Raw genomic sequence first — 15,612 nt, 5'->3', positions numbered from 1 at the left:
TGAGCGTGAGCGGGAGGGGCTGATGATTTTAGCGCCTGGCGGAACTTTGGGGGGACTCTCCTTCAACCGCGGGGGAGCCGGACCCAGCAGCTTTGGGGGTCCAATCTGTGGGAAAGCGACACAAGCCTGTACCGGTACTAATCTCTCTCACGTGCCCCTGTAGGGTGGGGGCGGGGGTGGCACCGGCTGGCTCTTCAGGTCACGTCATGCGCAAGGAAAGAGCTTGTGGCCCCAGCTCTCCGCAAAACCCATTCATTGCCTTTGTGGGGGCAGGGGGAGACCCCAGTAGAGGCGCGTGAGGCTGAGGTACGGACAGCAGTGAGCATCTGTTACGATTTAGAACTATTGTATCTTTCAAAGTAGGATTCCCCCCCCTCTCCCCCCGGGCTTTAAACTCCTTTTCCCGCCAACTGCTGAAATGTATTACAGGCTTAGTGGAGCACTTGTCGTCGGGGGCGCTTTAGTTCTTCACGCCTTTTCTTCTCCTGCCCCCTCAGCTTTGAGGGGAGCAGTATCGTTTGCAGACAATTCTGGCCCTGCTGCTGTGAGCATTATTGAGTTAGAGGGCAGGGCTCTTAGAGCCCTACACATTGGCCTTGGTGTCTTGTCAAGGGCTGTGTTGGATTGTTTCCTTTCTTTACTGCAGGGTGAATGTCTGTGGAGGGCAGTGCTGTCATGGCTGGAGCAAAGCTCCTGGCTTCCAGAGGTGTACCAAACGTAAGTAGCCATGTGGTCGCTGGGGATGTCTGGCTAGCTGGGAGGAGTGTTGATAGCACAAGGTGTAGCCTCAGGCCATTAACCCCAGGCAATCACTAATCACCAGGAAATACCCTGAGCCAAGGTTAGAATCTACAAATTAGGAGGTGAGGGGGTTTAGGGAAATCCAAGGCCTATGGATTATTTTTTTATTAGGTGATGAGATGTTAACAAGCTCACTGAACTGCTGCTTGTTGTTTAGCTAATAAATTTGCTTGCTTACCTTTCATTTGGGTTTTAAATATTTATATACTTGTGAGAAGGTAGCAGTGCTATACTCTTAACATTCAGACATTCATTCCATTCCTAACCCATTTCCTGGCCCTCACAACTTTCTTAAGGAGCAAGCATTTCTGTTGGTGCAGAGGTGAAATATCTGGGAAAACTTTGTAAAATGTCATTCAGATGTTTGAGTGATCAGAGTGTGAAAGAAGCCCTTGCTGTTCATGTGTTGTGACATTTGTGAATGAAGGGGACTGGGGAACTGAATGGGGTGGAGATGCCCCCAAATATGCAGAAGCAGGGAATAATGACTCAGCACTGCAGCATACACCCTCCTGGCTCCAGAGACCAACGCCAGAACCACATGGTCAGGCTTTGCAGAGGGGTGGAGCACACAGGGGGAAGGGGGAAGTTGGAGAATGGCCACCATGCTCTTAGGGCATCCTCCCTTGCATATCTACAGGAAATAACTGCTTAAAGTAATTGATGGGGTCAGCATTATTATTCCTTGTGTAAGGAACCCCTACTGAGTGGTGCAGGATTCAGGGGTGGCTGCAAACTTCTCAGCAGATGTACTGTTACTATGGGTCTTGGGAAGAGTTGGAAGCTACTGTAGAGACTCAGGCTCTCCATGGATGGCCTGGGTATTCAGAAAATCAAGCAGACCCTAGGACATTGATCAGTTTAGCAATCAGCAATTTGGGGTTTTTTTTGGTTTTGAGTTTTGTTTTAGTTCCTTCTGTGGGATTTTCCAACATAGTGGGCAATGTGTCTTTAAGTCCTCAGTGAGATTATATACCTTGTAATCTGTATGGAGAAATGTGTTAAGAACTAAAAAATTAACTACCCATTCTATTGTATAAAGAGAACACATAATAGATGGTTTCCCTTCCCAATTTCCTTTACATTGAATGCAATCTTTCAGATTTACATGTCCTCCAAAATGTGTAAATTGAAATAAATGTCGCTGTGTTTATTTAAAAACGTAGATGTTGAAATAAACATTCTAAGTAATAGACTGAATGCCTGATCACATATATATGTAAAGAAACAGAAATATTTTAATATGATTAATTATAGAGCTTGAAAAACATACCCAGCACTGACTAAGCTATTAACAAAGGTAAAAATACCTGCATCACCAAGCTCCTGCAATTTAAAGAAATACAAGTTTGTTCACTGTGTACTGTATTTAAATTGCAACATATTGACAATCAAATATCTTCAGTACATTAAAAAATTAATTTACTACATCATGTTGTTCATTTTATACCTTCTTTCTCTTCATTCCACTTCTTCTATCTTGTATTTCCATCATAGTGTCTCTTTTTGAACAATTTCATTGTCCTTTTCCTCTTTTTACATCCCTTTATAGATTTATTTTCTTTGTAATAAACTGTTTTCTGTCTTCTCTCCTGTAATTTCTGCCTCTTTCACTTCTCTGAACCAGCCATTGATTCTCTTCATAAAGTCAGTCTGGCAGTCAGAGCCATCTGAGGACAGACCCCTGTACTCAAGTGGCATTCGATTTAAGTCAGCTCTGTGGGAGAGTAGGGGGTCACTCACATGGCTGCTAGGGCAGGATTGGGGTCACATGTAATCCTGTCAGAACAGGGACCTGTCTTCTGTGAAGTATCTAGCCCAGTTTTGGTTGCCATAAAATAATAAATAATCAATTTCCGCCTCTTTCCTACCCACCTACATTTTCATTTGCACCCATTCACACACAATCTCATACCTTTCCACCTACCCTATTATACATATGGCTTGAAAAATTTACCAGACACCTAAAAGACAGAAAATTAATAGGGAGAACATTCTCTTTCTATCCCTCCCTTCCTACTTTAGAGTCTCTGATTTTGGCTCCTCTTCACCAGTGAATATCTTCAGTGTCTGTCCCTGCTGCTATTCAGTTTCCCAAGATGTAGCATAGTGAAATTGACCACTGTCCCTTGGGTTCTCAGTAGCAGCAGTGTAAACTGACAAGAGACTAAGGCTTGGTCTACTCTTAAAATTTAGGTTGACATAGCTACATCAGTCAGGGATGTGAAAAAAACCAAACCTCTGAATGTCATGGCAGTGCTTAGTATAGCCCCCAGTATAGATGCAGCTCTGTCAATGGAAGAGTGCTTGTGTTGATGTAGCTAGCTTTGTTTGGGGAGTGGTGTTCCTACACTGAAGGAAAAACCCCTTCTGTTGGTGTGGGTAGAGCCTGCACTATGGAGTTATGCAGGCATAGCTATGCTGGTATAGTCTCTATAGTGTAGACGTTGCCTAAATACTGTTCATTAAGTTGCAAGTTGGCAAAGCCAGGAGTAGCACTGGGGTGCTGGAGGCATCTGTCTGAAGATTTAGGATGATATTGTTGTGTTAGCTTAGTTTTGGAAGGTTATAAGGTCATAAGATCCAGAAACCTCGTTTTTTAAAAAGAAAGCTTGGATTTTGCAGAATGTGATGTTTTTCACATATAATCACGATTCCCCCCAGGTGAGCAGTTTTTGAGCCCTGATTAATATTTTTTTCCCTACTGGAATGTCAATATTTGGTAGGGACACCTTACTACCTACAGAGTCTTCTGTGGGGCAGCTAGGCCCATAGTACCTCTGTTCCAAAGGGTGGCAGTCCCTCCAGAAAACACTGTCTCTAACAGCTGCAGCAGCTGGGCTCCCTCCAGCTGCTTTAATGGCAGCACTTGGTACCACCTTTCCCTAAACAGTGACAATGGGGCACTGGAGCTGTTTGTGTGAAGTCTTAGGAAGATATCACTTACACATCATGTACTGAGTGGACAAGTGGTTTTTTAAAGTTCTGGGTATAAACTCCATAGTTTGGACTTAAACTGCTTGCTACATTTACAAGATTCACCATCTCTATTGAGCTTCTTGGTCTTTCAATCTTCAAGTTCCTGCTTCAGAGTGTGAATTTATGCATTCCTGTAACCAAACAGTTTTGCAGTCAATTGCCTGTGAGTAAATGCGCACCAGGTCCAACTTTAAGCATGGGGTTTTCTCCCAGAATGCTCAATCTTTCATTTTTTGAATGGTCAAAGCTTTATTTTAAAATAAATAATTTCCAAACTTAGCGAAACACTGCTGCTCATCAATCACATATGGCTTATTGTGTACCAAGTATGAAGTTGTAAAGTTCCGCTTTAAAAGAAGACAATATATGTGTTCAGAGCTATTTGACAATGAGAAAATAACTTCAAACCAGCTGAGAAGATTTTGCTCAGACTGTCAAAAAACATTCACCTGTTGATAGAGACTAAGCATGGAAAATTTGAGCCCAAACAAAAAATGTTTTGGAACGTTGTGAGCATGTGAAATGGGCTTGGCTGCAGTGGTTGTAACAAGTAAAAGTGCAATAATAAGGCACCATCAAATTTTAAAATGTCATTCAGTCTTTGTAATACATTTAATAACAACATTTGTTGCATTTTCAAAGCATTATGCAAACACACTCATTTAATTAATTCTCCAACATTCCTGTGAGGCAGCTAAAAAAATGCATGATCTTTTCTATTAACAGATAAGGAAATGAAGACAGTGAGAGAGGTTAAATATGGCCTTGGGCAAGTCACAACAATTGATAGACAGAGTTGGAATTGGAAATTAGGAGTTCCTGGCTTCCAGCCTCATGCTCATTCCTTTGGGTCATGTTATCTCTCAACTATGGTATTTGGTAGTTACTAGCAAATTCCTCTCTGTTGGCTACAACTTCTCTTTATAAAGTTGCCCCTTTCTTTCATTTTTTTTTAATGATTACAAAGAACTACTTTTTTTGTACTAGGGGAAATTCCAAAAATTACTCTCTGTTGTTTGCAGCACTTGCAGTCTCCCAAGCACTGCATGAGAGCACTTTATAATAATAGCAGAAAGAAATAGGCAGAGGAGCCTTTACAAATATACTGTAAACAGGACACTGGTATAGAGTGTTAATTTGAGCTGTTTCTTAGCATGCTCAGTGTAACTGTTCCATATCCTAATACAAATACTGGTGCCTTGAGAAATTACAGATTTCATTAATGCACTGGGCCTAATGAATGGTGGGGGGTAGGTGGGGACAGAGTTGTTGGGTTGTAGATGGGAAAAGGAAACACCAGCATCTGGGGAAAGAATACCTACCAGGTCAGGCAGATGAGTAATCTGTTGATAAACCTTTCCATTTTACTATTAACTATAACTATGTTTTCCTCTCTCAGAACTAACTTACAAGTTGATTGTTTTAAATCTGTTCTTTGGTTTTACTTTTAAGCACTTGACTTTTAGTTACTTAAACACTATCCCTTGGATAATTTGTTGCTACCTTAGCTAACTGTTACTTTTGGATAAAAGTTCTGTTTTCAGATAGAAAGAATGGACTGGCTTCTGTAATAGGTGGTCCTTATTAATTAAAGTATTATTACTGTGTATTTATTTGCAGCGGGGCCCATTTTGTGCTTTCCTTTCACATACGTACTGAACCACGAAGAGAGAAAAGAGCCTAATTCTTGTATTCACATTCTGCCATGGTGCCTTATTGGCTTGCCTGCCATTTTCATCAGTCAGTCCCATTGCTGTGGTGATGGGAGAGATTTATGAGTCCTCTGAACAGTAGAAACATAACAGCTGAGTCTGTCATCTTGCCCTTTCCTTGGGGAAACAGACTGCCCACAACTCATGCTACGTGAGACTTTCTCCCCATTGTCTTTTTGCCTCAGCCCTGACTTTACCTGCCAGTAATAAGCTCTGAATTATATTTTTCTATCTATACCTTGATGGATAAAGCAGTTTGCCCTCTTCTGTTGCAAATCAGATGCTATGTTGTGATGTGAACTGGCACTCATTACAGCAGTGTGTGGGTGTTAAATAGCACATTCAAATAAAATTTCTTAGGCTCTTCAGAGCATTCAAACAGTAAAATAGGTGTCTATGGAGGACTGAACTGAAAATCTTCTGGGGCCTCTCTCGAGTTGGCATGAATATGCAGTGGTGTTAAGTCTTACGCGTAGGCCTCACTAAGAGTGTTAACATCTCCCACTAACAAAGTCCTGCAGCGAGGGATGTGCGGTGGTGGGGACAGGAGCAGTTAGTTATCTCTGGGAGTCCCTAGTCACAAATCTGCATACAGGCGGTGAGTGTTTGTTGGACATCTTGTGCTTGGACTTTTGAGACAAAAGCACAATTCAGCAGCTTCAGCTGAGCAGTCCTTTTCAGGATCCCCTCTGCTCACTCTTAATGGGGAAAGGTCTAGAAAAAGTGCCCTGAACTAGGCTCTCTCTCACTGTCCGCCTTGGCTGGATGGCTGTGTCCAGTAGGATCACTTTACCTATGGTCAGAATGTACGAAACAAAGTAATTAAGTTTGCCACTTGGAGTGTTCTCACACTCATGGATTCCCTGAACAGTGACAGCCCTGGAAGAAGAACTGCCATAATAGCTCGAGAACTTGCAAGATATGACATCAACGTTGTTGCCCTAAATGAGACCTCTCGGACAGATGAAGGTCAATTGAAAGAAGAGGGAGGTGGCTATACCTTCATTTGGAAAGGAAAGCCACCTGAAGAGAGGTGTATTCATGGGGTTGGTTTTGCCATCAAGAACAAGATTGCTAGCCAGCTTTTAGAACCCTCTATGAGTATTAACAAATGTCTCATGACTCTGCATCTTAAGCTTATTAACAACCAGTTTGCCACAGTCATTAATGCATATGTTGCCACACTTGACGATGATGAAGATGACGAGAAGTTCTACTGAGCCCTTGGTACAGTTTTCACTGCCACAGCCAAGGAAGACAAGCTTATCCTCATGGGTGACTTCAGTGTAAGGGTTCCCAAACACTTGAATAGTACTATTGGGAAAGAAGGAATGGGGAAATATAATTCTAACGGCATTCTTCTCAGTAAATATGTGGAGCATGATTTGCTTATCACAAATACCATCTTTAGACAGAGAAATAAATATAAGCCCATTTGAAAACACTGACATTCCGTACTCTGGCATGTTCTTGACTATGTCATCATCAGAGCCCATGATTGTACTTGATGTCCACATTACATGAGCCATGAGAGGTACAGATGACTGTTTACACCATCGTTTAATCAGATCAGTCATGAACATACGGCTTGCACCACAACACTGTAAACAACCAAAAGGTATTGGGAAGAGATTTAACATCGAGGTACTTCAAAATCACACTAGTCAGGAGACTGTTCAACAGTACCTCACTGAAAGGCTCTCTGATTTACCTGACAACATCAATGACATCCAAACACGTTGGGAGGAGTGCAAGGCCATTATTCACAAGGCATGTGCTGAATTGATTGGATATTCCACTCACCGTTATCAAGATTGGTTTGATGAGAACAACAAGGAAATACTAGCACTTAATTCGTCAGACGAGAAGTGCATTTTGCGCTTGGCAAAATGAACCCTCTAACCAGCAAAAACAAGAGACTTATCATCAGCTTAAAGCTGTAGTTCAAAGGAGGCTGTATAACATCAAGAATCAGTGATGGCAAGCAAAGGCCATGGAGATCCAGAATTTCGCTGATCAACATGACATAAGAACCTTTTTTCAAGCAACAAAAGCCATTTATGAGCCACGTTCAAATGGCACAACCCCTTGGCAATCCCAGGACAGCTCGACCCTTCTTAAGGACAGTGTAGCCCTCAAGCAATATTGGAAGGAGCATTATGAGACTCTATTGAACTGTGAATCTGAAGTCTCAGCTGCCACCATTGAGTCCATTCCTCAGCATCCAGTAATAGAACCTCTTGCTGACCACCCATCTTTTGAGGAAGTTTGGCATGCCATCACTTAAACTAGAAACAACAAGGTGCCAGGCCCAGCTGGCATCCCTGAAGGTTGGTAATAGCAGTCCTGGTGACCTTAGTTTTAGAATGGAGATGCCGCAGATTGAAAAGCTGGCCATCCATGCGATACTCAAGCTCAATTCCAGAGGACAGGCAGTCACGAATAAGAATCAAGATTACTGCAAGATAGATGGAGAAAAGGGATGGGCAATAATATAGTCCTGTTTAACACCAGTATGGATGGTGAATGAGTCCATCTCTAATGCATTACAGAGGCCAGTGGCAGTCATTTCATCATGAAGTAGCCTGAGAATGCTAATTAACTTCAATGGATAACCAAATCTAGACAGCACCTTCCATAACGCTTCGCGACTGATGGAATTAAAGGCCTTAGTTAGGTCAACAAATACTATAAACAATGGCTGGCTGTGTTCTCTATGCTTTACTTGGATTTGTCGGTGTGCCCCGAGACGGTCTGAAACCACATTAGGATTCTGAAAGAATGTCTTTGGCAAGAGGGAGGAGATGGTTCCAAACGATGCGAGCAAGGATTTTCCCGGCAATGGAGAGGAGGGCAATACGTCAGTAATTCCCACACATTGATGTATCCCCTTTCTTAAAAATGGTTGCAATGTTAGCATTCTTTAGATCAGTAGGAATTTCCTCATTAACCCAAATTCCAATCAAAAGGTTTTGCACGAGTTCCAATCCACCAGCTTTGAAGACCAGCATCCTACACCCACAGAGGCTGACTTGCAATCCACTCTAGAGCTCTTCTTAGGAACATATCATAGCCTAGGACTGTCCGTCAACATTGGAAAGACCAGCCTGCCCCAGCACGAGTTGCCGCCCTTCTCTCACAAGCTGTCATTGATGATGAACCCCTTGAAAATGTTTGAGCATTTCCCTTACCTTGGTAGCCATCTCTCCCAGAAAGCCAATCTTGATGTGGAGATCGAACATAGGATCTGTTGTGTCAGCGCATCCTTTAGAAAAGGGGTGTCAAACTTGGTGACGGGCCAAATTCTGATAAACTTCACTTCATAGGAGCCATGCAACACCCTCCACCGAAAAATTCGGGCCATCTTCCCCTTTTCGGCAGCGGGATTTCGTGGGGGGCCGTGTTTCCACTTTAAGGGATTTCTCTGCATCCAGTATTGACGCTTTAAGGGATTTCACGGACTCTTAAACCGGCAATGCCGGACGCAGAGAAATCCCTTAAAGTGGCAATGCACTCACTTTGGGCGGCAGCACGTCTCAAAAAAACTGGCCGAACACGGGCCGTATGTTTGACACCCTTGCTTTAGAAAGTTGCTCCGTTGTGTCTTTATTGACAGAGATTTGCAGATGGAAACTAAGATCTGGTCTACAATACAGTAGTCATCCCCACTTTTCTTTATGGGTACAAGCATCTGGAGTGGCACCAACAGTGATGCTTTAGGAAGATTCTCTGTATCAGATCGGAAGACCGTCGCACCAATACCAGCGTTCCCTTGGCAGCTAACATCACTAGTGTTGAGGTGAAGATTATGAAACATCAACTTTGCTGGGCTGGCCATTGTGTACAGATGGCTAATAGTCATCTTCCGAAGCAAGTCCTCTTTTCTCAACTTAGTCGTGGTAAGAGGACCTGTGGGGGTTAGAGGAAATGCTACAAGGACACTTTGAAAGTACAGAAGAGCCTCAGTTACAAACACCTTGGGAATAGAGGTTGTTCGTAACTCTGATATGTTCATAACTGAACAAAACATTATGGTGGTTCTTTCAAAAGTTTACAACTGAACGTTAACTTAATACAGCTTTGAAACGCTACTATTCAGAAGAAAAATGCTGCTTTCCCTTTATTTTTTAATAGTTTAAGCTTGACACAGTACTGTACTGTATTTGCTTTCCCCCCCCCCCCCCCTGGTTGCCTAATTGTGTACTTCTGGTTCCAAATGAGAGATGTGGTTGACTGGTCAGTTCATAACTCCTGATGTTTGTAACTCTGAGGTTTTACTGTATATCTTTAGAAGGGAGGCATTGATCCCACAAATTGGAAAGAGCTGGCTGGCAGTGGCATCATATCATACATGACTGCAATGGTGTCATATCCTACATCAAGCCTCATCCCGTTTTGTTCAAGAGGTTGAAGAAGGAAAGTGGAGCCAGCAGCTGTGCTCTCTCCAAGCAACCACCTGTCACATATGTGGAAAAATCTGTAGAGTGCAAATTGGACTCTTCAGCCATCTTAAGTCTCATCAATGACTTCCCCTTAACAGACATCATCCTCGTATTGAGGGCTAGCTGACGACATTAAAGTTTAACCACCCCCATTTTTCAAATGGTATTGGTAGGAGCCTCTGCGTTCAATTTTTTCTCTGTGGGACTTCCTGGCTATTTGCTTTAAATGTTGTGCACTTCAAAATGCACTCTTGGGTGCAAAACCCCCAAATATGAACATTTTGAACAGAATGTGTGATGATTGCTGTGACACTTTGGGATTCAACCCAAACCGGTAAGGGGTTGTGTCACCACCTGCCCTGCCATTCTGAGTGCCTTCACTGCTGTGGGTCACAGCCTTGATGCCAACACTCTGGCTTCCTCCACCCAGTTACTTTTTGCAGAGTGACCCCAACACCTTTCCAGTCCCGAATTTTTCCCAAACTCTGTCCCATGACAGTCTGCTGGGGTTCCCAGAATTGTGTGTGACTGTGTTACTGCTCTCAGTATCAGCAAGTGAGCGATTTTTCTACTGCTAAGCTGTGTGACAGCTCCCTGACACACCAGCTCGTCTGCCTTCTCTGCAAACTCTTCAGGACTCTGCCAGTTCAAACCTTGCCTTGCAGGTAACGCCCCGTGAACCCCAATACTCCAGTTCCCCGGAGACATCTCCCTGCAGCGTCCAGGCCTCTCCTGGAAGCCCTCACAGAAGTTGTTAATTGCTCCTTTAAAGAGACAATACGCTGCAGCTCATTAATTAAACACTCTTACTTCAATCAGAGCACTGAACGGTTTATAATAAAACAAGTTCATTTAACAAAAGGCCATAAATATTAAGTAATACAAAGTATAAAGAATAAAGATAGAAAGGATTACAAGTAAACAAAAGCAAAGGTGCATTTCTAAGACTTCAGCAAATTACAATCTTTGCCTAAGCAGATTTCTCAATGAAACTCAGTTGCCAGATACCTCAAGCCCTTTGGTTGAAAGATCCAACATTCTGTGATTTCAAGAGTTCTGGCCCCTTGAATCCTCTAAGTGATGGATATCAAAAATGGCTTTTTGTTTCTGCTTATATTTCCCAACATTCATTGACCCTGTGAGGCAGGAGGAGGCAGGAAGGCTTCCTGCTGTTCTTCCCTTCCTGTTGCCTTCCCATTCCCAGGCTGATTCGTATGTAAATAGGGTTTCCTTGTTTTGATTCCAGAATCCTTACTTTACACTGGAGACAGGCAGATGGCTGCCTTCCCTCCTGTCTGAAAGAAAATGTGTTTCTCCTTGCGTTTGGTCACAGACTTTACAGCGTAGTGGCAGTAAGTATCCATAATTCCTCACAGTGTTAATGCATAAATTTCACAATGCTATTAATCATCATTAAATACCAGTGTGTCCTTGCTGGTCATAACTGAGTTGTTACCCACTCCCCTTGTTAGCTGGAGGGCTTTGTTTACCTTATATGTAAATTGTCTGTGTCTGACCAGCCTGACATCCAGACCAGTCAAATACACATTCCTTTTTCTGAGGCAGACTGTGTTTATGCACTGCTTGCCAAACACGTTTTAAGAACATAATTTTAGCACGTTTGTAACTGTTTGTATACACACCTTACATGCATCACATAAGAATATTAATGATCAGTAAGTTATTAGTTTTTCTGAGGTGTATTACATGCCACCTTTTGGGTATATATCATAACAACAGTGTGTTAGGTGTAGTATGTCAGGCCTGACGAGCTGCTGACAGGGTAGTGAACATCAATAGTCCTCTATGTCACAATTGCACATTAAATAAGCCACAGCAAGAACACAATTTGGAGGAGGTACAGGGTGCAGAAAGAGTGGTGTAAGTACTTTCTAGCTTAAAATGGACTGGTTTCATAGGAAAATCTTCCTACTCTTTTGCTTGTGTAGCTTGACTTATGCCTAGAAACAAGTGCCTCTCTCATGCTAAAATGTTCCTTTTTCATTGGTATCATCCCATCCTTCTCAAGACGATAACATTTCTTTCTTGTTAGCAAGCTAGGGTGCTTATTTAAGTAAGGTGCCAGAAACATTTTTCCATATAAATCTGATAGTAATCCATTTATAGATTCAGAAATTTGAGTAGCCACTTCTTGATGAAAATGAAGTAGATTCCTCAGTCCTTTCTAGCAGGATCTGATGCTCATAATCCAGATCAGTTTTCTGTCATCTCTAGGTGATGTTTTAGGCTGGAATTTTCAAGGACCCTAACAGCTAGGTGCCCACGTCCCATTTAAATTCAGTTGTATTTGAGCACCTAACTTCTTTAGGTTCCTTTTAAAATACTTGAATAGCTTTCATGTTGTTTTGTCTAATCGAATTAATGGAAAGTTCTCCAGTGCTACATCTTTCTTTCACAGACTCTCACAGTTGAGTCTTAAGTTTTAGTTTAATTTGCACTCAATTAAACTCTCGATTCAGAATTAAATATGCTAGCAACAAGGTTGTCCATTTATGAGCTTTTATTTAACTTTACAGTGTTCAGTTTGTCTATTTCTTCCAAAATACTTTGTAGTAAAGTGAGCAAGCACTTTGGTGAGAAGGGCTAAAATGGCATCTAAGTGTTTGAGCTCTAAAACTCCATACTATAATCCTTCTGTAATTATTAGGGTTATTCTGTTTCCCAAACCCCTAGGGTGCTAGTAATGTGCTCAGTGTACTGTGTCTTAGAGGCAAGCACTGAAGGTGCTTCAGCAGCTAGCCTTATAGCGCTAGCCCTAGTGGGTCCCAGTAACCACTCAGACACATGATTCAGTGAAATGGTATTTTACTAGGGCTGGCAGGAAAAGGGAAAGTTTGCAAATACCCTGGGTGTACAGGGGCTTAAAGAGTTACAATTTAAAGTGAGCAGTTTCTGTCTCTGAGGCAGTCCAATTGAGTCAGGGCTCTTCAGGCCTATTGCCTGGGGTGTCCTTTCCAGTCTAGTCTCTATACAAGCAAATAGGAACTTGAAGGTTTTCAAGCCAGTTTCAGTTAATGACTCTCAATGGGGCCCATTTTCATTAGTTCCCTGCCCAGTTGTTTGCTGCTCCCACATAAGTCCCACACAGACCTGTGATGTCATAGCTTGTTCCACATGTGGCTTTGTTCAGGTTCTGGGGCTTCTCTCCAGCTCCTTGCTGCCATGCTGCTCATTCCCTAAAGATCCTAGCCACTTCCTGGTTCAGGACCTTTTCCCTTACTTGGCCAGGGAAAGGGGAGAGGGCTGATAGAAAACATAATCTCTGCTTATCCAGGAGGAAGGGGGTGTATAGCGGGTAGGAGGCTGATGGGAGTTTTAGTCCTCTACTTTGCAGATCCATCACACTTTGAACTCAAAGCAACATTGGCATAATATAGTGCTCTGGCCTCTTTGGCTTTTCTGTGTGTTGAAGACCTGTAAGGATGATGCATAAGGAGAGGACAGTTTTTGGTCACTGCATTTGAAAACAAAACAAGGATTACAGCATCTGAAAATTTAATTTAATTTTGCTTGCACTTTCAAAACTCATTATATTCTTGTATCATGATGCACATAAAATGTTTTTCAAATTATGCACTTCATTTTAGTAAATATATGCTTTATAGACTATGTCAAGTACATTATTAGTCAAGAATTTAAAATATTAGAAGTACAATGTGCTGCATGTAACTGGCCTAATAAGGTGTACTTTTGCTAAAATGAAATTTTGCAATTCCTCTAGTTCAGTTCGCCTTTAATTTCTGATATACTTTAGCATTTTAAGAATGTTCCATAAAGTTGCAAAGAGAAGAATCTTTGAGAATGTGATATTGCTATTATGCTAGCCATGCATACATTTTTTTTTAATTTGGAATTAAGAATTATATAGTGCAGGCATTGTTTTTGTGCCATTCCTAGAGGTCATGTTTACACAATCATGGAAGTCAGTGTAGGAATGTATCAGATGTTTTGAAATGGACCAGATCAGAATTCCAACAATGTTGCACACTTTTATTATATGTCTATTTAGAATAAGAATTCCCTTTGGCCTCACAGTTCTGATAAGAACAAAGTCCTTGTGCAGAAAGATATAGATGATCATAATATCTCCTCCATAAAAATTACAAGGATCATTTAATTTTTCCAAAGAGTATGGCATTGTTTACTTTGTCTGAATTAAAAAAAAAGCCGAATGAAAAATTATTTATAGAACAATCTGCAAGATGGCTGTTCCATTTCTGTCATCTGATTTACAGTCAAATAATTACCAGAGATTTAATGATTTTGTAGTCCTATTAGTTATCGTTCTTGCAGAAATAAAATAGCTTGTAAAATCCACTCAGACAATTTTTGAAAATTATTCCTTTGAGATATATAATCAAATTGTTGTGGAAACAAAACTGAATGACCAGTAATTTGTAGGTGCAGTGTCTTTGCTTACCTCTTTTGGAATAATGTTTTGAGATCTATGGATGAAAAGCGCTAGATAAGTGCTAAGTATTGTTGTTGATATGTGTATTTTATTTTTAATATGTCCACAGTTAACTTGTTAATATTAAGGTCCATCATTATTTCTGACTTCAGTTGTTCTAGCAATTCAGTGGGAATGTTGTCTGAGTATGAATGGAAGGATTGGACCTAGGGGTAAGTTTACACACCAACAAGTTGGTGCTGGAGCAACCAACTAGGGACCGTGCTCTGCTTGACCTGCTGCTCCCAAACAGGGAAGATTTGGTAGGGGAAGTAGAAGTGGATGGCAACCTAGGCAGTAGTAACCAAGAGATGGTTGAGTTCAGGATCCTGACAAAAGGAAGAAAGAAGAACAGCAGGATACTGACCATGGACTTCAGAAAAGCAGACTTTGACTCCCTCAGGGAGCTGATGGGCAGGATCCCCTGGGAGGCTAATATGAGGGGGAAAGGAATCCAAGAGAGCTGGCTGTATTTTAAAGAATCCTTATTGAGGGCGCAGAAACAAACCATCCCGATGTGCAGAAAGAATAGCAAATATGGTAGGCGCCCAGCTTGGCTTAACAAAGAAGTCTTTGGGGAGCTTAAACACAAAAAAGAAGCTTACAAGAAGTGGAAGCTTGGTCAGATGGCTAGGGAGGATTATAAAAATACTGCTTGAACATGCAGGAATGAAATCAGGAAGGCCAAAGCGCAATTGGAATTGCAGCTAGCAAGAGATGTGAAAGGGAACAATAAGGGTTTCTACAGGTATGTTACCAACAAGAGGAAGATTAGGGAAAGTGTGGGCCCCTTACAGAATGGGGGAGGCAACATAGTGACAGGATGTGGAGAAAGCTGAGGTACCTTTTTTGCCTCTGTCTTCACAGACAAGGTCAGCTCCCAGACTACTGCACTGGGCAGTACAGAATGGGGAAGAGGTGAATATCCCTCAGTGCTGAAGGAACAGGTCCAGAACTATTTAGAAAGATTGGACATACACAAGTCCATGGGGCCAGATGCAATGCGTCCAAGGGGGCTGAGGGAGTTAGCTGATGTGATTTCAGAGCCATTGGCTATTATCTTTGAAAGCTTGTGGCAATTGGGGGAGGTCCCTGATGATTGGAAAAAGGCAAATATAGTGCCCATCTTCAAGAAAGGGAAGAAAGAGGATCCGGGGAACTACAGACCGGTCAGCCTCACCTCAATCCCTGGAAAAATCACGGAGCA

At 42.0% G+C, this 15,612-nt stretch overlaps 1 protein-coding gene across 1 annotated transcript in view; it reads left to right on the top strand.

Annotated features, from left to right (window-relative positions):
• Positions 1-650: 650 nt before the first annotated feature.
• Positions 651-15,612, top strand: part of LTBP1 (latent transforming growth factor beta binding protein 1) — a gene marked incomplete at its 3' end in the record, with an annotated part of 277,622 nt that continues 262,660 nt past the window's right edge. Inside the window, exon 1 of the mRNA XM_067562644.1 lies at positions 651-717. The remainder of the gene's footprint in view (positions 718-15,612) is intronic.

The sequence above is a fragment of the Emydura macquarii genome, unplaced genomic scaffold (assembly GCF_026122565.2).
Source record: "Emydura macquarii macquarii isolate MOO-44397 ecotype Brisbane River unplaced genomic scaffold, CSIRO-AGI_Emac_v2 contig_2457, whole genome shotgun sequence".
In the NCBI taxonomy this organism is placed as follows: Eukaryota; Metazoa; Chordata; order Testudines; family Chelidae; genus Emydura; species Emydura macquarii.
Note: the sequence above shows the minus strand (reverse complement) of the source record. Positions and strands in the feature narration are given on the sequence as shown.